Genomic DNA, 23538 nt, shown 5'->3' on the forward strand with positions numbered 1-23538 from the left:
ATAAGTGTGAAAAACTTTGGGAAGATATTTTAAAGTGATGTTTTCTTCCCATAAAAATGTTTTTCCTAGAAATAACAACTTATGGGAACTCTGATTTATTCTTACTCATAATAGTAGCCAAGCACAGATAGGCATTTTATATGTAGCTATTTCCTTCAATCCACACATCTACCTTGCGTAAGTTCCACCTAATAGATAAGAAAACTGAGGCTCAGAGAGGTCAAGTAATTGTTCTAGGGTCTCATAATCAGGAGTCGAGTCAATGCTAGGTCAACACTTCCGTTTAAAATGCATCATTATGAATTAGAAGAACAAGAAGCAGTTACACAATTCTTATTTCTGTGAATTTTTTTTTTTTTTTTGGACCTGAAAAGCTGTCGTTAAGGGACCAATTCCCTCACTACTGACTTCTTGAAACTGCAGCTTCCGAAGCACTTCCAAGAGTGAAGCAGCACCTCTGATACGTGTCAGGAGCAATCACAAGTCAGCTTTGCTCATAGAAGGGAAATGTGATTTGATATTGATGGGAAGGAAGTACATATTTCCAGGGCTTGAGTCTAAATAGATTTTAATTGAAGTAGGAAACATTTAAAGCAAACCAACAAAATAATATCATGGCCATAAGAGCTTAGTCCTAGAAAGAAAAAGAGAATATAACCCAAAGTCTTATTCCAGCATTGTTTCAAAAGCTTTCTGAAAAGATTCATAAATTATATTCTGATCTTTAATTAAACTCGGAAATATGTACTTGCTCTAAACTTGGGAGGGAGGAGTGTTTAGGAGTTGGTTTAAAGAGAAAGAGAAGAAAAATATTTTCCAAAAATTATTATAAAGACAAAACATAAATAAAAGATTATATAGATCAATATAAAGGAATGCACTAATTAACAGGTTAGTGATATAGACATTTAGGTTTGTATGTGCTCCTCACTTAATAAACAATTACTAAGTGCATAATACTGTATGTTAGATGCTATACTAGACTGGGGATATCCATTTCAATAAAATCCATTTTTTTTCCATGTATAACTTTTTTTTTCCAGAATTTTTTTTATTAGTTTTTTTTTCCAGAATTTTTTTTATTAGTTTCAGGTGCACAAAACAAAGTAATACTTAGATGTTTGTCATTAAAACCCATTTCTTGACCTGAATAATGCACAACTTAGTTGAGGACACACAATCTAAATCAGACTTGAAAAGATCACTTTATAAACATAATTGCTAGTCTCCACAACCACCCAGCAGGGTAGGTATTATCTTTATTTCATAGATGAGAAAACTGAGACTAACGTGAACAATAACTCACTTGAGGTTACACAATTAAGAAAAAAGTCTCAAATCCTTCTGACCCGGAGGCCCACGATTTTGTATTACACCATGCTTGCTTTCCTAAGGGAAGAAGCTATCTCTAATAATCCCCACAGAAATGTACACCTCTCTGAAATACATGAAATACATGATGCAATGTCTGCAAATTTTTAAATACTGAATTTGGTCAGTTTGTTTATCACAGTACCCTATTTCCTAAATGAAACCAAGAAAATATAAAAGATGGTTTCTGCCTGCTTGAGGCTTCATGTAGTACTTACATGTACTCTTAGTGGCATTAGAAGGATTTCATGTAACTCCCCGTCCATTCCCAAAGTCTCTTCTTTACCTCTTAGTTCATTTCTAGTAAAACAAGGTGGTGATGTTCCCTCCGACGTGTGGTCAGAAGACCAGCACGACTGACCTCACCTGGAAAGTGAAATATTGGAAATGCAGGATCTCAGGTCCACCCCAGACCTACTGAATCAGAATCTGCATTTTTAATAAAATATCCCAGATGATGCCTATGCACTAAAGTTTTAGAAGGACTGTTTATCTTGTATGTAATGCATTTAATAACTCCAGCAGCTTACTGCCTGAAGAGCCTTGCTCCTGACCTTGAACTGGGGAAAGGAAGAGGGGAGAAAACAGGGGAGGGGAACTTCTCTAATGCACACATTCACTTATGTTTTTACTATTACCTCGAAAAGGAGGAAACATTACTGCCCACAGATCACTAACTCTCAATTTTTCTCCAAAGGTTATACCATCCCTTTCTGGAAGAAAGGGAGAAAGAGAAACTTAAGCCAGGCTCTAGATTCACATGGAGCCTACCATATATCTGAAGCTTCCCAACCCTACTGTTGCAACCTCCTACAGTCGATGAAAGCCACAGATGTCATAGTTTAACCACTAAGTGCTTCCTTTCAAAGAATGAGATAAACAGGTCTTTCCATCATTAAGCTCCGGCTCACAAACCACTTCCTCCCTGAAGCCTTTCCTCATTCTCTGTCAGAATTCATTTCCAACTCTGTGCTTCTGAAGTGTGTTGTTTTTACTTCTCTTACCCTTTTGTCCCCCATAAAGAGCTGCAGACATATTTGTTTCCTCCTCTAGATTAAAAGGAACTCAAAGGAAGGATTGGCCGTGGTTTACCTTTGCATCCTCACAATAACTTGCATCTAATAACTGATCTGCTTTGTTTAATTGAATCTCTGTCCTTCCCTGAGGCGGATAACTTCAATATGTGACCTAGAAAATCAGGTGTTCAAAAAGAAGTAGGGAAACCAGACACAGAGAATTGAACACATACATTTTGGTGGTTCCATTGGGAAGGACTCCAATCCAGGTGGGGGGAAAAAGAGATGGGATTGTTGTCACACAGCAGCATGCCTGTCTATCCCCTCGTTCCTACCCCTAAAAAGAAAGAAGAGTCTGTGAGACCATTCCTTTCAGGGACATTGCTTCACCTTTATGCCATCTCCTTGTTTGGCCCCAAAGAATGGCTGGCTAGCCAGGGACTGGTAAGATTCCTCAAGAAAGGAACAACCTAAGACAGGCACAGTTTTGTGGGGACCACTAGGAGAATTCACGGGGTTGATAGGGGTGGGCATATACCCCCACCATCCCCCGTCTAAGGAGAGCTTCTGCCTCTGTGGCTGTGTTCCTTCCCACAACCTGCTTGGGAAGTGATTCTTGATATGATAACATCAGTTCTCCATCTCAGTAAGTTTTCAACATAAAGGTTTTGTCCCCTGGGGAGGTACAAACAATAATTATTTATACATCATGGGACTTTCAATAGGCAAGGGTGATTGGTTTGGACCAGTTTTCTGGTATGGTGTATGAGACTCACAGACGTAGTAAAAACAATGCTACTTCCTTGTATGTGCATCAATAAAAGCCACAGGGTGGACCGATTCAGGGCTCTCAGTCCTTTGAGGCTGTGAGACCCTTGGCCCCTGTTTCAAAACTTTCTTGATTTCTGTTTCTTTCTTAACCCTTCACCTCCCCTTCTCGTTCTCTCATTGCCTGTGTTGTGCTGGACGGGACATCGGATGTGGCAGGTGACATCATCGGTTGCCTCAGAGTCCCACCTTCCCATTATGTGACCAGTCAGGAGCAAGGAGCTTCTTTTGCCCGAGAGTGGATGTCAGGGAACAGTCATCTGTAGAATCCATATGTGGATGTCAAGGAGAGACCAACTGGAGTGAAAATGGAGACTAGACACTACAAGGGGGAATTCTGGGAGATGTGAAGGGAACGTGGGCAGGAAGAGCACGTCAGGAAGCTCTCCCAGGGCAATGACCTTTGCCCTTCCATAGAGAAGGACTGTGCTCTGATAGGATATGACCGCATAACAAATAATTCTAGAAAGAACCTAACACTTCACCACACTTACTAGTTATGTGGCCCAAATCACCTTAACCAATCAACCTCAGTGTCCTCATCGACGTCGGATGGGGGATGACCTACAGGACCACTAGTGTTAGTTAATGTTCTTTATCCTGACTGGGGTAAATTGATGCATGCAACATTCTCCAGGATAGATGTTGTTAGATTTATTTCAACCCCAAGGCAAATAATCTATAAGAAGAGGAAGGCTGCCGTAGGAAACATTAAACATGAAACCAATGATCACGTCGCTCTGAAATGTAGGACACTGGGAGCAAAGCTCCAAGATGTTTCCACCTCATTTACCCTCAGCTGTGTAATCAGCTTTTCATCTCAACACCAGATAAATGCAACTTGCCTGCGGCCCCATTCATCCTAATACAGATGCTATTCTGTTGATCAATAGCTGCTCATCACCCTTACATTTCCTGAAAATACTTAATGGCATCAAAATACTAATCTGCAGCTTATCTAGCAATCTAAGACAGAAAAACAAGCTTCGTGCTGCCACACGTCACTTCATGTGCATTCACAGTCTGAGAAAAGATAAATCTGGCCACAGAAAAGTCAGAAATTAAACGACAGTTGAAAATACTTACTCAAACCCCCAGAATGATACCTCTTCAGATTGAGGGCTCTTAGTCTCTTGTGATGCATTATCTGTATTTATTTCCCAGCTCATTTCAAAAAGGATTTGAAATCACAAATTTTCCTTGTAACGTTTCAATGTGTAGGTGAACATTGTGGAGGCTGGTAAAATGTTTGCAGACTAACAAGATTTTTTTAACTTGCCTACAGAAGTATTAAAAATATCTTAAATGCCACTTGAAGCACCATATGGAGAAATTACTCTCACTTAGCTACAACCATAATTGCATTTATGCTGTCAGTTTGTAGAAAGAAAGAAAGAATTTGAGTCTTAAGCTAAAGCCATTAAATCACTCCTATTAATTCCCTGAAAAAGCTTAGGTGTGACTCAACAGGAAAAGTCACAGTGACTATAATTCTCGTGAATATAGGGGAGTGGAGTGGAATGATGTATGAGAGTTTCGTGCCAAGCGATATCCACAGACACGCAGCAGGACTTGCACTCAGTAAAAATCCCACTGTGTTGTCACTAGTTGGCAAGGCAGCCTTGGTATGCCACTTTGTCAAAGGGTCATTTGCTGAGTCATGAAAGCCACCAGGCTGCACTCCTGAGGCAAGAGAAAGATAACAGCAGGATTCTGAGTCACCTGCTTTGTGGCAAATAACCCAGTCATGATGGGTAGGGCAGAAGTACCCCACCTGGGGCAGAACTTCCAGACAATGCAGCATAGTCATGCCCCATGGCACGAGCTAGCCTAGAACAGTAGCAGTCAGAGGAATCACTGCCAAAGACAGCAGGCTCTGCAGAGAACAGCTGCAGCCTGAAAGGGAAGGAAAAGCGTTCTTATGATTTTCTTTTTATTATAAAAAATATCATATGATCATTGCAATTTGAAAACTACAGAAAGCACAAAGGAGAAAATAAAAATGGATTATAATCTCACCATCCATTTATTGAATCAGCAAGTATTTCTGGAGCACCTTTTAAATACCAGGCCCTTTTCTAGGCACTAGAGATGGAAAGGTGAACACAAACCTGCTTTCCTCGAGTGTATAATGCACAAAGGGTGACAGATGAAGAATATCACACAAAGAAGAGTGTCATGACTAGGCTAAGTACCACGAGGAAAGGAATGAAGTCCCTGAAAGCAGAAGATAAGGGAACCTGTCTGACTTGGGGTGGTGGGTGGGCAGAGTAGTGCTATGAGAAGGCTTCCTAAGGAGATGACTCTTACACTGAGATGAGAGATGAGCAGGAACTGGTTAATCAAAACAAGGATGAAGAGCCACCGAGGTAGAAAGAACAGTATGTGCAAAGCTCCCTGGCAGGAGGGAATATAAGGTATATTGGAGAACTGAGAGGAGCCAGTGTGGATAGACCCAGTTAAGCTTAAAGGAGAGGATGGGACGTGACACTGGTGAGATAGGCAGGGCCAGACTCTACAGGGCATTGCTAACCTTCATATAAGTCCTTCAAATATTTTTATATATGTATGTGTGAATACATATATAATATACGTGTGTGTGCATGTGTCTATCTTAATCATTACAATCAAACTGCCAAACTCTTCCAGAAAGTATGCACCGATCTATACTCTTGCACAATATAAGTGTCAATTACACTTTATCCTCAACAACATTCGTTATTTTTAACTTCAACATTTGATAATCAAAAAGTATATCATTTAAGTTTTCATTTAATAATACACAAATATTAATCACTTATTATTTTTTTACTTGATTCACAGAGAGCAGGACTTTACTCTTGGTGATATAAGTACAATATTGTTAATGTCAGTCCAAGGCAGTGGGAATAGCCCCTCTGTTGAGATATCTCTTGCAAAGATTCAGCCTGGGTACTTAATGTTCTCTCATTACTCATCCTTGAGCTAAGGCATTAAAATGTGACAGCAATCCATCAAATTAGTGTTAGCCATTAGTCTTAGTTCGAATTAATGCATGAGATTAATTTCCTTCTGGCCAATCACAGAGGATAGTCCTGAGGGAAAGAGGAAAGTCAAGTAAGACTTGTTGAGAAGAGAGAAAAGAGGTCTGGGCTTGATGGGCAATGAGCCAATCTGAACGAGGTAAAGGAATAGTGGGACCCAAACCAAGGATCCCCTGAGAAGACTTCACGCCCAAGGAGAAAGGGATGACCAGTGAGAGAGTGGGGCAACAGAGAGAAGCTTTTTGAACACAAGTTTGATGGCTTCACCCTTCTGCCTAGGGAGAGCTGTGTTTATTTGTATGTATCATGAGGAAAGACTCACTGGCGTCCTATCCTTAAGTCCCTTCTGCACAAATGGATCTTGATGTCAGATCAAGGCTGTGATTCAGGGTGTGTGAAGGCAGCGGGGGCTTATGCGTAAGTCATGTGTCATATATGGTATCTCCTGGGACTGAAGTCACACCATAAGGCTGGGAAATCTGCAACTGTGAGGTTTGGGGAGATGTGGGAGTGGGACAGGGAGGGGAAGTTCATCTATTTTCACCCACTGGGACACCAGAATCTTGACAGCAGTGGTCCAGAGGGACTCAATCCAAAGAACTCTCTGCAGCAACACTGGAGTAGTTGTTTCACTTGGGAACTTTATGAAACAATAGGTCAAGAAAGATTGAAAGCACACTATGCATTGAGTTCTACGTACATTTTACTATATAATCTATATGCCACAAAACTATAAATACAATTTAGTGTATTTTCTCTGTATATTTCCAGTTCTAGCTAACTAAGGAGGCTGGGGGACTAACACATGTTCTCTCTTCTGGTCTACACTGGATTCCTCTTCTTTTGACCGGCTCATGTTTTGTAAGTGACCTTCTGTGGGTCTCAGTTCCATACTGTATTGGCAAATCCAACTTCCTGGGCATGGAACCTGTGCCCCGAGCATAGTAGGGCCCCCGCTGTGTTTAATTCTCTGCTGTCTCTGTCAACAATTGTATCAACAACCCTCTAGGCCTTCAGGCGCTCCTCAATCCAGTACTAGTATTTGCCATCTCTCCATTTCTGCTTTCCTTGTATATGAAGCTCTCCCATTCTGTCACGGACAGTCTTCTGAATAATTCCCTGCCATCACTTCTAGCCTCACTGCATCTAAGCACGTCCATAAAAGTCAGAGTCCGGAATCACATCACATGTAGGTAATGAGTTCCAAAAAAAAAAGGCACTGGTGTTTTTCAAAGTTTTCCCAACAATAGAACCAAAAGAAGTCCTACCTCAAAGTTAAATGGAACTTTTAAGAAGTGACTCTTCTTTACTTAAATGAGTCAGAAGAGCCTTTATAAATCCAACATACTGATAAGACACCAATATATCACCCCTCTCAAGTTTATGGTTATAACCCAGACCCTCAGAGAAGCCCTTTGAAATAGATACCAACTATTTCTGTAAATTCTATAGTCATGCCCTCCCAGTCTATTCATCTACCAACTTGGGAGCTGAGGCCAGTGAAAACTGACAATCAGATCCATATAGAACTTCAGGTGACCCAGGAAAGCACTCATTTCTCAGATTCCCTGTGTCAAGCAGAACCAAGAAGATGAACAGGGTTTCTCAGCCTCACACTATTCACAGCTGAGGCCAGATAAGTCTGTTTGGTGGGAGTTTGAGGGCTGCCATGTGCTGTGTAAGACATTAAGGAGTACCCCTGGTCTGTACCCACTAAATGCCAGGAGCATCACCCAACACCCAGGGAAAACCAAAAATGTCTCCAGACATTGTCAAATGTCCTGTGGGGGCAAAATTGTGAGTGCTTCAACATTAATTGTATCATTTAATTTTATACCAACTCTTTATAGCTCAGAGAGACCATCTGAGATAAGGCCCCAGAACTGAGACCAAAGCAAAGGTCTTCCATTTTTAAGATATAGGTTCTATCCACCACGTCACTGCTACCCCCAAATAATTGCTAAAATGCTGCTGCGCCAAGGGTCTTTGGATTTTTCTCTTTACTGCTAGTCCTGCCTTTTAGGGATCAGAACGCACATTAAAGTCCTTCCAGATTGTTCTCTTCTTGATTGTGCTTACTGCTTTAGTAAATCAGCGTCACCTCAAGTAACCCAATTCACTCTCCAACAGATATCACTCCTACTTATTGGATTTTTGGATGGATTTCACAACAGACCTTCAGGACAGGCTGTTCAGCTTAGTTTTTCTCATTTAACACAAAGCATCTAACGCCTGGATACTGGAGTCATGTGAGGTGTAAGGACACTCCTAGCCAGGAAGAAGACAATGATAACTACTGAGCTGGAACTTATGATTCCCTGCGGAAAAGGGAAAACAGGAGCAGGAGCAAGGCACACCTCACAGGCATCTATCTGATCTTTCCTTCCATCCACACTTGTTACAGGGCACTGCCAGCTCTAAGCCAGCAGGTGGCTAAGCTTATGTTACAGTAAGAGTACATTTATTCCTGCAATCTTGAAAAGCCAGCTGCTTTACTAAATGTGATCATTAACAAAAACGCAATTCTTTGTGTGGCATCACCTCTTAAGTATTATGTCTCAAAGGATTTTTTAAAAAAGCAAATTCGCACCTGGAGAAGAGGTAAATATCTGGTAGGTGACCAGATATCTCTGCTAGTCCCTGGATTTTTATCTTCCCTAGGATACTCACCTGGCTCCAGGTGCTGGAAAAGGCTCGCTGGTTTCTTGCCTGAGGACTCATGACCTGAATTACACGATTCTAGAGTATGAGAAAGTGAGAGGAGGTTGATTGGTGGAAAGGGAGTCTTCACCCTTAGCATTGCTTTCTTCTCAAGTTTTATGTTAGAGATGTGCATATTATTGGTTCAGGGCAGCGTTCTGCAATTAATTGATTCTGATTAGTTAAAGTATGAGACAGGATAGAGACAAGACACTATCTTGACTGTATGAAACACATTTACATTCAAGCAAACAAGAGGGGTGGGGAGGAAGCTCCTTGTTACGTTTTTTTCAATAATTTCCCTCTATGAGATAATTGGCTTATCTCTGACAAATGTTAGAGATTAAGCTAATTTTAAAAGAGTCCTTGCAATTGGAGTTCTTGGAAGAAATGGATGGTGCAGGCTTGTAAATTTTAAAAAGCCCCACATGAACACATACACTTACATACAGTAAATAGTAAGCTGTAACTTCTTAAAAATAAACCTCTTTTATAATGTGTGTGAGGACGATTAAAAGGGCCCACCACTGTCAGATGGGTATTGGACTTAGTGGGATGATCACTTAATAAGGTATATAAATGTCTAATCACTTTGTTGTACACTTGTAACTAATATAATATTGTATGTCAACTGTAACTGAAAATTTTTTTAATTGTATACAAAACTCTCATCATTGAACTTTTACCGCTAGACAAAAGTTTTTACTTTGATATAGTCAGGATCACTCCCTCTTCCTTTCCTTTCATCCTCATAATAAAGTATAAGGGAAGATGCTGTATTTCATCTTTGCGTTCTCAGAAACTGTGATATGTCTAGAGATAAACCTGGTAAAACTGCACCCTTGGTCCTATGACCTAGGATTTTAACCACGCCAACAATCAGTGTTCCAGCTGAGCTAGCAAATCCAGTTGAAATTTAAGTCAGTTGTCCCAAATCCTTGACAGACCAGGTTCTGAAGGTGACCCCAACTGGCTAGTCTGAAATAAAGTCACTTGGGCAAAAACATATTAGTGATAATGATAAACCTAAGAGGACAGTTGTTCCATAATTTGACTTATTTGGGTGGAGCTAGGCTCAATTCTGTGTCATTTTTTTGTGCTTAATTATTTTTTAATGCTATTTTCAATTGTAGCTAGAAAGAAGAGCCCTGAATAACTTTAGATCAGTTCCGTGTTTCCCCAAAAATAAGACCTACCCTGAAAATAAGCCCCAGTTGTGATAGTCAGCCAGATGGACGCATTTAGTACATTATGACGATGTTCCAGAAGAAGATGACATGACTGTGTTTGAATAAATGTAGATTGTTGTACATGAAAAAATAAGACATCCCCTGAAAATACGTCCAAATATGTCTTTTGGAGCAAAAATTAATATAAGACCTAGTATTGTTTTGGGGGAAATATGGCAGTCAAGGATTGCACTAGAACTTAGACATTGAATATTTGTTTAGGATTCAGTGGGAGGGTGGGGAGAGGACTAATTTTATGGTGTTAACAAAAGCATTTCCCAGTACCCTCCAGAACCAATGTTCTTATCCAGCGAGCCTGAGAAAATAGCCCCTCAATTAAGATGAATATGAAAGCACATGATGGATATGGTTTCATTGAATATTCAACTGTAAAAAAACTCCTTCTCTCTGGTGGGAATGCCTTCTCGATCTCATATAGATTTTGACATCAGAGAGTAAGGAACAAGAAAAAGTACAGACTAGACCAATTTATAAGAGCAGAGTGGAGAGGATCCCTGTTATCTTGGGAACTTGGAGAGAAAATCCAAGGAAAAGGAGCTGAAGGTGGGGCTTAAAAGAATTGTTTTTATATAAACTTCAAATTAGATCATAGACCATAAAAGATCTTATTTTAGTTGTCTGGGGAGATTATTTAGTCCATTCCCTTGACTTTGGAATCATTCTGGAAAATTTTTTCCAGTTTTATATATCCAGTTTCTCCATTTAAATTTTCAGGTAGATGGTATATGATGAAGATTAACATTCTTAGCCACGTTTGTAGTTCTTTCTCTGCACCTCACACTTATCTGTTAGGTTTTCAGAAATCTAATTATATTATGACTTACTTTAGCCATTTCTTCATATGTTCTACTTTCATATGGCATACTACACAGTGTTAAAAATAATGATTTTCTATAACAAATTTATTCAAAGACTTCTAGTTTCTTATTTTCTTTGCATTCCATTTACAAATGAGTCAAACACTCCTGAGTTTTCATTTTGCTGGTGCTTAATATCAAGCCTCTTATTGCTTGAAAGAGAAATACCCTTGATTGTGGATCTTTCACTCTTCCTTTTATCTCCCCTGAATTTTAACTAGGATTCAACTTAATCATCAATAACAACATGGTCATTAATTATGGCTCATATTTGTTGAAAACCAACTATGTGCCAGACACTATACTTATTGGAAGAGACAATATGCTCTGGGCTTTGAACATTTCTATATATCCTTGCTGAGTGTGCCAAGAATGCAAGGCTCTGACCACTCTTTAGCCAGGCTATATCACAGAGCTGTGCTTGCAGTGAGTAACCTTGAGGGATGAGCTAGCTAACATCTTCCCCTGGACAAAGAGCAAGCTTGCTTCTGCTTACTAGAAAGTAGTAAATCCCCAAACTTAGTGTCTCTCTCCTATAACTCAACCCACTCTGTGTGGGAGTATCTATCACAGGCCTTGTGTTGGCCTCATGGGACTTGGAAGACATAGAGAACCGATGCAAATGAGCATGAAGCTCCAGATACTGCTTCTGCTGTGAGTAATAAACTTCTTTGTTTCTGTCCCAGGAGTCTCATGTCTTCCACCAGCATCCTGTGGCAGGCTAACTTGTTCACTTGTAAGCAGGATAAAATTACAGACCCTGTCTGCACACTTCCTGACACAGTTTGTATCTTGATTATCACACTTAATTTTCACAAAGCCCCTATGAGACTTTTATGCCACTTTTCAAAAGTTATCAGCACTCAACTGATTACACTTTCCTTCATTACTAAGTCTGTACCCCATTGTCAATTCTTTTGTCAGCACCCTCAACTCTGTATGCTTTCCCTGCAACTACCAGGTAACATCCACAAAGTTGGACCAGTCTCAGCGAAACTTCTCTACACCTGTGCTGTTGAGAGCAGTCCTTTCATCTGCAGTCACTGAGATTCACACCATCCAGCCTCAGCTGAGCCTCTAACACCATCTATGACTCCTTGTTGCTTATCTTTGGGCAATTCCTCATTCCATTCTCCTCAAAAGCTAAACTTCACTCTTTCCTGAAAGCTCCTCTTCAAAGTCCTTGACTCCAGTGTCCTATTTCACAGAAAACACAGAAACTCCAATAAAATGGAACAACTCCATCAACTCCCCTACACACAGACACTTAAAGGTGTGTCTATGCACACTGACCCCATAATTTCCTTCCTTAAAACCCTAGCTGTTCAAGTCAAATGCTGCCTCCCCCATGCTTTTGATTTCATCTCTGCTTGTCTACCACCCGTCAAATTATGCTCACATTCCTCTCAGCCTATAAACATTCTAAATCTCTAGCCTAAAACAAAAAATGTTTTTTGAAGACTCCTCTCTTAGGATCTCTTTCCCCATTTCTCTCCTTTTCACAGACGAGATTATTCCTCCCCACCTCCACTCTTCCTACAGGCTTCCCATCCATTGCACCGCAGAAGTGTCATTCATATCTAGTTGTACACAAGTACCTAAACTAAAACTGGGTTACTGATGTGAAAATGTGTGAAAATAATGTGGTTGTCTTATATCTGGAGGGCATTTTAAATCGCTCTTTAGATATTCAAGGAGGGTTCTAAAAATTACAATTTATTTTCTTAATGTATTATATTCTTGTTTCTATTAATAAAAGAGGGACACTTATTGGACCTTAATAACATTAGATTAGGATCACCAAAGGTAGTATATAGTCACTTCCAAAGTAAACACATTTTCACCCAAAGATTTTAGTGATCCCAAGGACTAAAAAGGAACTGACTGTGAATTAATTATTGCTATTTTCCTATTTGAAATATTTGGAGGAAAAAATGGTACAAAGAAATGTGTGCCCAGGTACTCCAAGAAGCAGATACTAAGATGTGATCAAACATGTAAAGATGTTATTAGGTGACATGCATATGAGAGAAAATAGGGAGGGATTCAGAAAGGCCTGGGAGAACAATTAGACTGTGATGCTAGTTTGACCACAGCTGAGGGAATGAGGCAAGGAAGGTTGGGTGGAAGTGTTCTAGGCTGCCGAGCAGTCCAAGGAAGGTTTGTCAAGGTCATCAGGAGTTCCTGAACCAAAGCTGGCCTTCAAAAGAGTCCTATCTCCAGGAACAGAATTGCCTTCGTATTTCTCCTGCATTTAGGGAAGGGGTATAAGTATGGAAATCCATGCACAGCTGGGGGTCTTTGATTTGTTAATTTCCCTTAATTTAAGTCTTTAAGGTACATTCTCAAGGCCTCCACAAATGCCTCTCCCTTTGACTTTCCAATATCTTAGGAAGTCTTTTGTCTAGGGTGCAGTTGTCATTTCACTGGCCTTCTCCTTCAGTGATCAATACCTCAAAAGAAGAATATGAATTCTAATCCCATAATTGTTACCTGATCTTTCTGGAATTAACTTTCTCCACACATAATATTGGCTTCCCTCATTGGTCTAATTAATATATATATATATATATATATATATATTACTGTAAAAGATAATTGGAAAGCATCTTGTAGAAAAGTTTATAAGAATGGGTTAAGCTACTGAAATTATGACAAGTATATTTTCATTTATTTAGTGGATTAGAAGAGAGTGGAGTGTTAAGAAAATATTTTCCTTCATATCTTGAGAACGAGGCCTGGTCTGATCTTTGCTCACAAATTCTAGGAGCCACAGAGGGAAGATAGAGAAGACTCATGGGAATGGTTGGAAAGCACACACCTTTACATGTCTATCCTTTTGTCCAGCACTCCCAGTGTCAATTCCTTTCATGATGGAAACCTTGTCGAAAGGGTGTTAGAACCTTGTATCTAGATATTTACTGTTCTTGTGTCCCACCACACCTGTTCTGGGATGGACTTTCCCTTATGTTTCAGACCTTATTGCTAATTTCAGGAAATGTACATGCTCTCATGCAGTCACTCATGGTTTTGATTTTAAATCGAGAATCCTCATCTGTATTTAGAGAAATTTGCTTTTCTCCAATTGCTCTGTTAAATGTTTTCTGCCAGTTTTTGTTACTTGGGAATGTGTTTGTTGCAAATGGATATAAGTCAATTTAGTCATGCAAATTCTCTTAAGTTCTTTTTAGCAACAACAACAAAATCATAGTTGCAAAAAAGTTTGAGGTGGCTGAGGTTAGCATTTCTCCCCAACCTTGCTACCAGATTTTAAAGAAAGCAAATTTCAAACCAAATTCCAGCACACATACATTTACTAATAAACAAACTTATTTGCAAGGGAGTTAATACAACCTGTTCTGTAAATTAGATGAAGCTCTTGCTGTTTTTTTTAGGTGCTTCGACCACAGCTTGAGTGACAACATTCCACAGGCAGGATTCTGCTACCTTCCAGTCTCATCAGCGCAAGAGCGATCCTCAGTGGCTGGATACAGGACCAATTTAGATTCAAGCCTTGGGTTCCATACAGTACAGGTTGTATGCCTCACTGGATTCTTACATCCTCTGTTTATGCATGATTAAGTAGCGCATTTCAAATATTTTGGCCAGCCCGCAAAATTGCATACCTTTACTTTCACCAGCAAGAGTCAACTTTCTAATGTTCAAACATATTAATGAGCCATTAATTTAATAGATTCAACACATTTTAAAAATTCACTTCATTACCCAAACTTGGGGTATTGATTGGATGATAGACAAGGGAAGTGCATGTAATTGTTGCCTTTTGAGTCTGAACAGGCTTTCTGATTAGATGCTAGCTGACCCTGGAGGCCAGCTGCATTCATGATTGGAATACCAGCTGAAGCTGGGCTGTAGCTTCCCCTAATTTCTGCGTGATAGCGCATAGTCTATGTGGAAGTATCTCGAGGACACTTAGAGACGCTGTAATCAGATTTCTGTTTCTCTTTAGGGGACCTCAGAGCTCTTTATTCTTTCTGTCAGCATCTCTGTCTGCCACAGGCATGTGAGTTATCCTTAGCTTATTCTAGCTGCTGACAAGAAACGCCTCCCCTCCCTTCCTACCTCATCTGCCCTTTCTTCTCATTTTCTCCCAGCCCCACTCTGGGCAAAGCCAGTGGCTTCTTGCCTTAGGGTCTTTGACCTTGCTCTCCTCTCTTGGACTGCTTTTTCCTTGGCTCCCCACTTGCCTAGCTCATTCTCAACTCCAATGACACCTCAGCACAACTTTCCCAGTGCCCCCTGTCTAATTCACTTGACCCTTCTGCCCAGTTACTTTTTATGACATCACCCAGAGAGTTTCCTGCATATCACCTTTCATGTCTGTTTTAATTTGTTATTTATTGTCTTGTTAATAGTGTGTTGTTTTGATTGTTTCTTATTCAGTGTCTTGTTTTATTTCAAAGGCCAAGACGTCAGGTCCAATGTCTACCTTTTTTACTACTGTCTTCTTGGTGACTAGAGTAGTACTTGCACCTAGCAGGTGTTCATTAAATATTTGTTGAAAGAACTGATAAGGTCTCACCCACTGGGAAGGAGAGGTGGACCCTGTGATCCTTTTTATAGAACACTATTAAACACTTTTGCTTACAGCCACCAGGGTTTTGCTATTTATTCATTTTAGGTCATAAGGTATCTTTGAGGTCTTCGAAAAACAAATAGTCCTTTATATATCACTAGATCTTTCATTCTTCACTCCCAACAGTCTCACTCCCTTTACTTTCTATCTTTGAGAGTAAGATTTCTCTCACTCTGTGGCTTGTATACATCTTTTCCCACTATTGATCAGTTTTTGTGCCAGTTATAGATTATTGACTCTGAGCTCCAAATTGATCCTATTTTCCTTCTCTGTAAAAATGAATCTTGACCCCTCAAATATTTTTCCTTTGCCAGATGGCCAAGTGTTAAGCTTTGTCAATAGAGGACTCTGGAAACATTGCATGAGGAAAGGGTTTTGCTTCTGCTCCTGGTTCGTTATGCACAGATTCACTAGAGCCAAGTAACCTTATAGAATGCCCATTTATCTCAAGGCTACAGGCAGGAGGCACTGGATAGATACCACAGAGGAATAACGCTGGGTTCCTGGTCAAATTCTAGCATGAGAATTCACCATCTCAGTAAGACTGTCTTGTCTGCATGACTTGATGCCAAATCATTTAACAGTTTCTTCTAACTTGTCAAAATCTAATTGTGGTGGGAAAATGTGTGCTCCTTATTCTTCTGAAAATTGTCTAATTTGTAAATAGCTCTGAGAAGCACAACTCATTAAGAGGAATCTATTGAGAACCCATAAGTCTTCCAATATACACTACAAAAAATATGAGGTAAATCAAATCTAGAGTCCGTCATCAAAAGTAGAATAATTACAAGTAACATAGCAAGTGCAAAGTACTATATTCATGTATAAACAGATGAATGGAAAAGCAAAAGGTGGTACATACATGTAATGGAAGGTTATTCATCCTTTAAAAAGGACTGAGTGAACCCTTGAGAGCATTATGCTATATAAAATAAGCCAGGTGCAAAAGGACACATATTGTAAGATTTTACTTACCGTGTTTCCCCGAAAAGAAGACCGGGTCTTATATTAATTTTTGCTCCAAAAGACGCATGATGGCTTATGTTCAAGGGATATCATCCTGAAACATCATGCTAGGACTTATTTTCTGGTTAGGTCTAATTTTGGGGGAAACACAGCATATGACATATCTGGAGAAGTCAGATTCATAGTGACAGGAAGTAGAATGGTGGATGCCAGAGCTGGGAGGAGGAGAGAATGGGGAGTTATTTAGTGGGTGGAGTTTCAGTTTGGGAAGATGAGAAAGTTCTAGAGATGGATAGTGTTGATGATTGCACAACATAGTAAATATATTTAATGCCACGGAATTGGACACTTAAAATTGTTAAAATAGCAAAATGTATGTTATGTACGTTCTGCTGCTACAATAAAAAAGTTAAAAATGACATATTCCAAAATGAAAACTTAATCAAGCATCTTTCCTTGACCCCTTCCACTTCCAATAACACACACACTCACCTCACCCTGTCTGCATTTTGTAGGTTTTGTCAACATCATCCTTTTCCTCTGCAAAGAGTCACACAATAGCTCCCTAACTCCAGAATTGTGGTTTTTTACCCAATAGGCAGATTACTTACATACCTTGACCCAGTGCTGTCCAATAGCAGTATAATAAAAGCCACATATGTATTTAAAAATGTTTTAGAAGCCACATTAAAAAGGTAAAAAGAAACAGGTAAAATTAATTTTAATGGTATATCTTATTTAATTCAATAAATCCAAAATATTATCACTTTAGTGTGTAATCAGTATAGAAAATCACTAGTGCAATATTTAACTATTTTTTATCATAAATGTTTGAAATCTGATGTGTTTTAGATTTACCTGACTTCTCATTTTTGACTAGGTGTATGTGGCTAGTGGCCATCATACTAAATAACATAGCTTTAAAGGCTCCAAAGAAAAATGATTTTTTTTTTCAAGTAGAACATGTTTTAAAGAATTTGATATTTGATTTCTCTACAGTGCAATGTAAGAGTTATTATATGGAAAGTTGTGTCACTTATTTTACGATTTTTTAATTAGAATTAGAAATGGTATGTGTTGATGACCTGCCATAGTTTAATTAGCAGTCTTTTTTTCCCTAGTGGCACATAATATAATGGTGCATCTTACAATTCCTGACATTTCAGATTCTGAGAAATACAAATCTTAACCCTCAAAGTCTCTGGTTCTTCCACCATAAAAAAGGGGCAGTAAAAGGACCTGTGATATAGGATTGTTGTGAGAATTAAGTAAGATAATGTATATAAAGTGTTTAGCAATTTCTAGAGGCTGCCTGTATTTCTTAGCTCATGGTCTCTTTCCATCTTGAAAGCTGTTGATTGCTCCATCTCCTGCTTCTGCCAATCACATCTCCTCCAACTCTGACTCTCCTCCTTTCCTCCTTCACTTGTAACAATCTTTGTTATTACTACATTGGGTCCACTCAGATAAGAGGATAATCTCTCCATCTCAAGGTCCTTAACTTAACCATATCCTCAGAGTCTCATATGAAGTACATATTTACAAGTTCCCAAAATTAGGATGTGGATATCTTGAGGAGGTGCATTATTCTGCCTCCCACATCTGGAAATGGAAAGTTGTCTCTTTAACCTGATCTCTATACTCTCTCCATGGAATAGAAAGTACCCACTATGCCAAAGAGAATGTTCTTATCAGTACGAGGTAGGTAGGAGCAAATGTAGACCCAGCTGGAAGAGGCCAAAGCAGCTGTAAATATGAAGAATAATCAGGATGCATGACTTTGGATAGAGATGGTGTCATGCAGGGTGTCACACGGGGTCTCAGCTCCCGCTCCCCACATAAGAGCACAGGATATGGTGAGGCCAAACAGGAACACCCACGGAGCCATAGATAGGGGAGTCATACCACCATACTCTCGCTGGCGGCTGGGTTGGAGACACAGGAAGCAGGAACCACACTATCCGCAACCTGCTGTCCACTTCTCTCTGCCACCCAACCTCACTTGCAAGCTGCAATCCCCCATGGTAACTGCAATCTGCTCTTGCTAGCTCAGCCACCATCTTCTCGCTAGCCCCCATTTTTCTGCTAGCGTAGCCACGGCAGTTATATTAGTGGCCAATCGCTCACTGGTTACAGCTGACGGCCAACTAGCCACAGCTGATGGCCATCCAATCACAGTTGATGGCCAGCACCTTTCCACATGAGGGTGAGAGCCTGGAAACTGCACTCCTGGCTCTGTCCCCACAGGTGGACTCTGTCTTCCTACATAGAGCTGTCCCTGACTCTTCTCACTTATTTTCCCAATTTGAAAATAGCTCTCCTCACCTCTTATTTTTACATAAAGAGTCTGGAAGTTCCCCTAAATGCTTTTAGAGCTGTTGTTCTCAACCTTGGCTGCATATTAGAATCACCTAGGGCGGTATGTGTGTGTGGGGATGGGGGTGGGGGGAGGCTTTTCAAAATACCAAGGCCCTTAAGTGAAATCAAGATACGTTGGGGTCCAGGTGCCAGTATTTTTAAATATCCCCAGGTGATTCTAACGTATTACTAAGGCTGAGACTCTGGTATAATGGAAGTAACTGGATTCCTCTTCCACAGGCCCACAAAATGTCCTTTACCTTTTTATTTTCTTTACTAAATAATGTTTCCCTCTAGTCTGAGTGTCTGTAGGAATCAGTGGCCTTGGAGGTTTAAGAATTTATAATGTTCAAACTGCGATGGTATTGGAGGAGGTCACTGAGAGGACGTGACCACCGGTTGACCCGCGAGCTGGCCCCAGGCGTTAAAAGGCCCCTCACCCCCTTTCCTGTCCTTGGATGGTGTGTTCTTCTGCCTTCCCCACACTGGCAGCTACTCCAAGGACACAGCGTTGAGAGAGTAAGGTGTTGTCGAGACCATCTGAAGAGTATATGTGACTGAACCCAGGTAAGGCCTCTGTAGAAACTTTTACGATTCTGACTGGAGATCTACTTGTCTCGGAGTCTCCCCAAAACAGGCATTGTATGTAAGTTTCTTTGCTTATTAAACCTGCCATCTACCAATCTGGAGTGGCCTGTCTCTTCCTCTGCTCTCTCCATGTACAGGGGCCAGTTTGTGAACCAAAAAAGGGCCCGCGGATTCTCTGGTACCTTCACCTCCCTCCAATGATGTCAGTGTCTGAATACGTTAGAGAAAAAAGTTTATTGAATCCATTTTGAATTCTTTCTTGCATAACAAATGTAAGTGAATAATTAATAATGTCTCTTGAACAATTATTAATCAAGTAAGCTGCTGTTCAGATGTTTCTCTGCCAGGAGAATTTTCTTTGAATAGTCAAAGGATTAGTATAGCCCTAGTCTCTCCCTGGGCAGTTTAGAGTAGTTTATTTAGAAGCCTGGGGGAGTTTTTGAATCATCATCCCTCATCTTCCCTCAGGTAGAAGGCCCTTCCTCTTTCATCTTCATGGATTGAAATCCTATCTCTCTGTCACTACTTATATCAAATGACACCTCCTCATTAGCGCCTTCCTGTTCTAGATGTAATCTGTTTCCTTTGAGCTTCCTTGGCATCTGTAGCCTTTTAATGGTACTGCCCTCACTCTTTGCATTACCGTGACTTCATACTTTCTTTTTTCCTTGCTAATAGATTATAAATCCTTTCAAGGTAGGAATTATATAATAAAATACATAACCTTTTTGTGCCTACCTTTTCCTAGCACAGTAGTGCAGATAGGAAGGACGTGAAAATGTGTTGAATTGACATTTTCTCTTGTAAGATTTGTCAGTGGTGGACTTCCCAGTAGGACAAAACCTTGGGGAGAGGGTAGGTTTCCCATTACATAAGAACTCATTGGTACACTAGGTTCCAGGCTCATGTTGACTCTCAATTGTCTAGACTTGGAGACACTCAAACCATGCCTGGAGAGACAGGCGGATCTCTCAGCACCTCATCTCAGATGTACCTCTTATTTCCAGAATGCATTACTGACTGTGAACTGTATAGGGTTTAAATTGCCATGCGGTTTTGTTTCAAGTTGACTGCAAATGTAGTTCCAGATTAAACTGGCCTGGAAGGTAGGGAATCTCCTAACGCCTACATGTGCTGCAGGAATATTCTAGCAAAAGGAAGAATCCATAGCCAGGGAATCCATTCCCCTTCCCATCAGACCACATGGACTTTTCCCATCTGCCATGCTTCCCTAGCCCTCAGACCCACCATATCGCATACCTTCTGCATTATAATTTTCCTAAGAACTGCTGAAAGCCACTGCCATCACTGCTTATACTTTTCTGTGACTTAGTTCAGTGGGACTGAGAAATTCAGAATCTGAAAAGCCTCAGGTTAGATCCAGGTTTCACCAACCTGTCAACAAACCTCCTAGAAGAAAAATAAATCCCGAAGTCCAAGCTGGGTGTCAGCCTCCTACAGGTTGTAGGCAAAGGACAGAGAGCCCCACACGAGGGCAGCTCTGCCACCTGAGACCCATGGGGAGAGCAGCCGGGAAACCTACCCACCCATGAGGGAGCAGTATATCTGCTCATTCATGGCCCCTGACACAGAGCTGGCAGCTCTCAAGCCTGAGGACCGTAGTACCTTCCGGGATTCAAACTCACGGAACTCCCTGAGGGAACAGACGTTGTCCTTTCAGGTTGGCACCCTCACACAGAGGGTGATGACCGTGGCATAAAGGCAAGGATTTTAAGGAGCTGATGAAATCCCAACTGCTGAGTATGTATGGAGTGTGGGAGAAAGACCCACCATGAACTTTTCAACTGGGCTTTGAAAGAGATCAACCTGAAGGGGGCAGTGTCACCGCCGGAGTGGGTTGGATTTCCTCCAAATCCATTTATGTTACACAAAATGCTGTGACACGAGAGGGGCATGGCTATGTGGGGGAACTAAATCTTTCACTTGGGCTCTGCAAGGGCCATCTCAGGCACAGCCGCTCTCAGTAGAGTCATTATTCTGACAATTACTTCAGTTTCCCTGTTATTCCCTCGAGTCAACACCCTCACCCACCTACAGTGACAGTGGCCTTAGTATATCCCTCAGGCTTCTCCATAAATCCCAGCTCTCCCACCTTGTATTCATACTCACGTCTACATAGTGTGTGATGCCTTAATAAAGCATCTATCCAAGGCATTTTACATTTTAATGGGAATCATTATACTAAAGGTATAATTGAGCTCCAAAGTAAAATTTAAGACAGTGAGTGGGATGATATTGGATCTCTATAGTAACTTTAAATGAATTAAAGAGGAGAGAGGAAAATAAGTAACGGAAAAGGAACTGATTACAATTACTGATTCAATAGTTCTACTAATTAGCAGACTAATACTGGATTTGAAGATGACTTCCAGGGTCTTTATTACACCTGAAACACGAAAGGCAAGTGTCCTAGGGGAGTCCAGAGGTGATGCATGATCCCTGGCTCTGCCATTTACTAGCTGGATGATCTCAGGCAGTTCACCAGACTATGAAATGGAGACAATATGGAAGCATCTAACACAGTGTCTGCAGTGCAGTAGATGATAAACAAATGTGGCTACTGATTCTTCTGAGCCCCCATTAAGCCAGCATTTGTGCTTCAGAGAAGCTCCAGTTACCTCTAACCTTGATTTTGAGTTCTAGAATCTGTTACAAAATTGAGAGTCTTTGAAAACATAATTTATTGCTTCTTTCTTGAACCGTTCCCTCTCCCTTCTCCTCTGCATCCCAGTGCATTCATTGTGCAGTTCCTGGCGTATAGAAAGAACTCGATAAATGTTGGTTGAACTTAGGCTTTGAGCCAAACTTCTTAACTAATTCTTAAGATATAGTATTATTTTCTCAAGAAGGTAAGAATTATAGGAGAATCACCTACTGAGACTCCTGACAAGGAAAAGTGATGGAAGCACGTCCAGGCTTCCAGAGGGTTCACCAAAAGAAAAGGGTTCAGCTTGCTGGGAAGGCTGAAGGCTGACTGGCTTAGAAAAGGTTAGGAAGAGGGCTGTTTCACAACTCATGTAAGGACCTGCATGAACTAGCTCATAGAATCAAGGAAAGTCAGAATGAATGAATGACCCAGAAATCAACCTCAGGTCCAGAGAGAGTATATAACTAGTATAAAATCAGATAATAACACAAAGGTTGGGACAAGTGTCCAAAGGTAAACTCCTTATTCAGTCCTTTTTTTTTTTTTTTCAAGAAAACACTGGGGTTCCAAGAAGATACTATAAAGGGCATTTCTTTAAAAGACATTTTTACTGCTGTGTTTGGAACAGGAGAAATGAAAAGGAAAGGCCCCTGCTTAGGATATGGGGTTTAATGTTAATAGATAAGAGTCCTATTTCACATCAGTCTTCTCTATCAAGGAAATTGATCTGTAGCATGATAAAAAGGATAGTCCAAAATAGTGACCAGGTAATTAAGTTTTAAGATAGGTGAGAAGCTATAAGGAGAGTGCTTAATCCATTTAATTGAGTTCAGTCCTTAGACCCAAAGAAATTCCATTTCAGAATACTGAAAGGACTTACAGCATTTGTAACTCGCTCCTGGGGGAGAGTATTTATTATTAGCCACTTTAAAAGAAGGGTTAACTAGCTTCCTGGAGTCAACAATTATTACAAGGCCAAAGAAGATTCACACCCAAGGCTTTCTGCGCTTAAAGTTCATCAGTTTCTACTCTACCAGGTCTCTGGTCACTAAATGGGCTACTTAATTCCATTCCTTCATAGAATCAGGCTTTTCAACGATTGCAACAGGCTAAAATGAAGTAGCCAAAGCACCAAAATGAAATTTAACAGAGGAAGTGGAAAGTCCCGCGTTTAATATTTGTGTTTTAATCCGTACAAATCCAAAACAGCAGAGATATAGAGTGAGAATAATTCATGTTCAAAGGGTTAGTTAGGGATCTCGGTTGACGCCACGCTCATGCCTTTTGTGATCCAGCTGCCAGAATGGCTGATGAAA

The sequence above is a fragment of the Rhinolophus sinicus genome, linkage group LG03, assembly GCF_036562045.2.
Source record: "Rhinolophus sinicus isolate RSC01 linkage group LG03, ASM3656204v1, whole genome shotgun sequence".
NCBI lineage: Eukaryota > Metazoa > Chordata > Mammalia > Chiroptera > Rhinolophidae > Rhinolophus > Rhinolophus sinicus.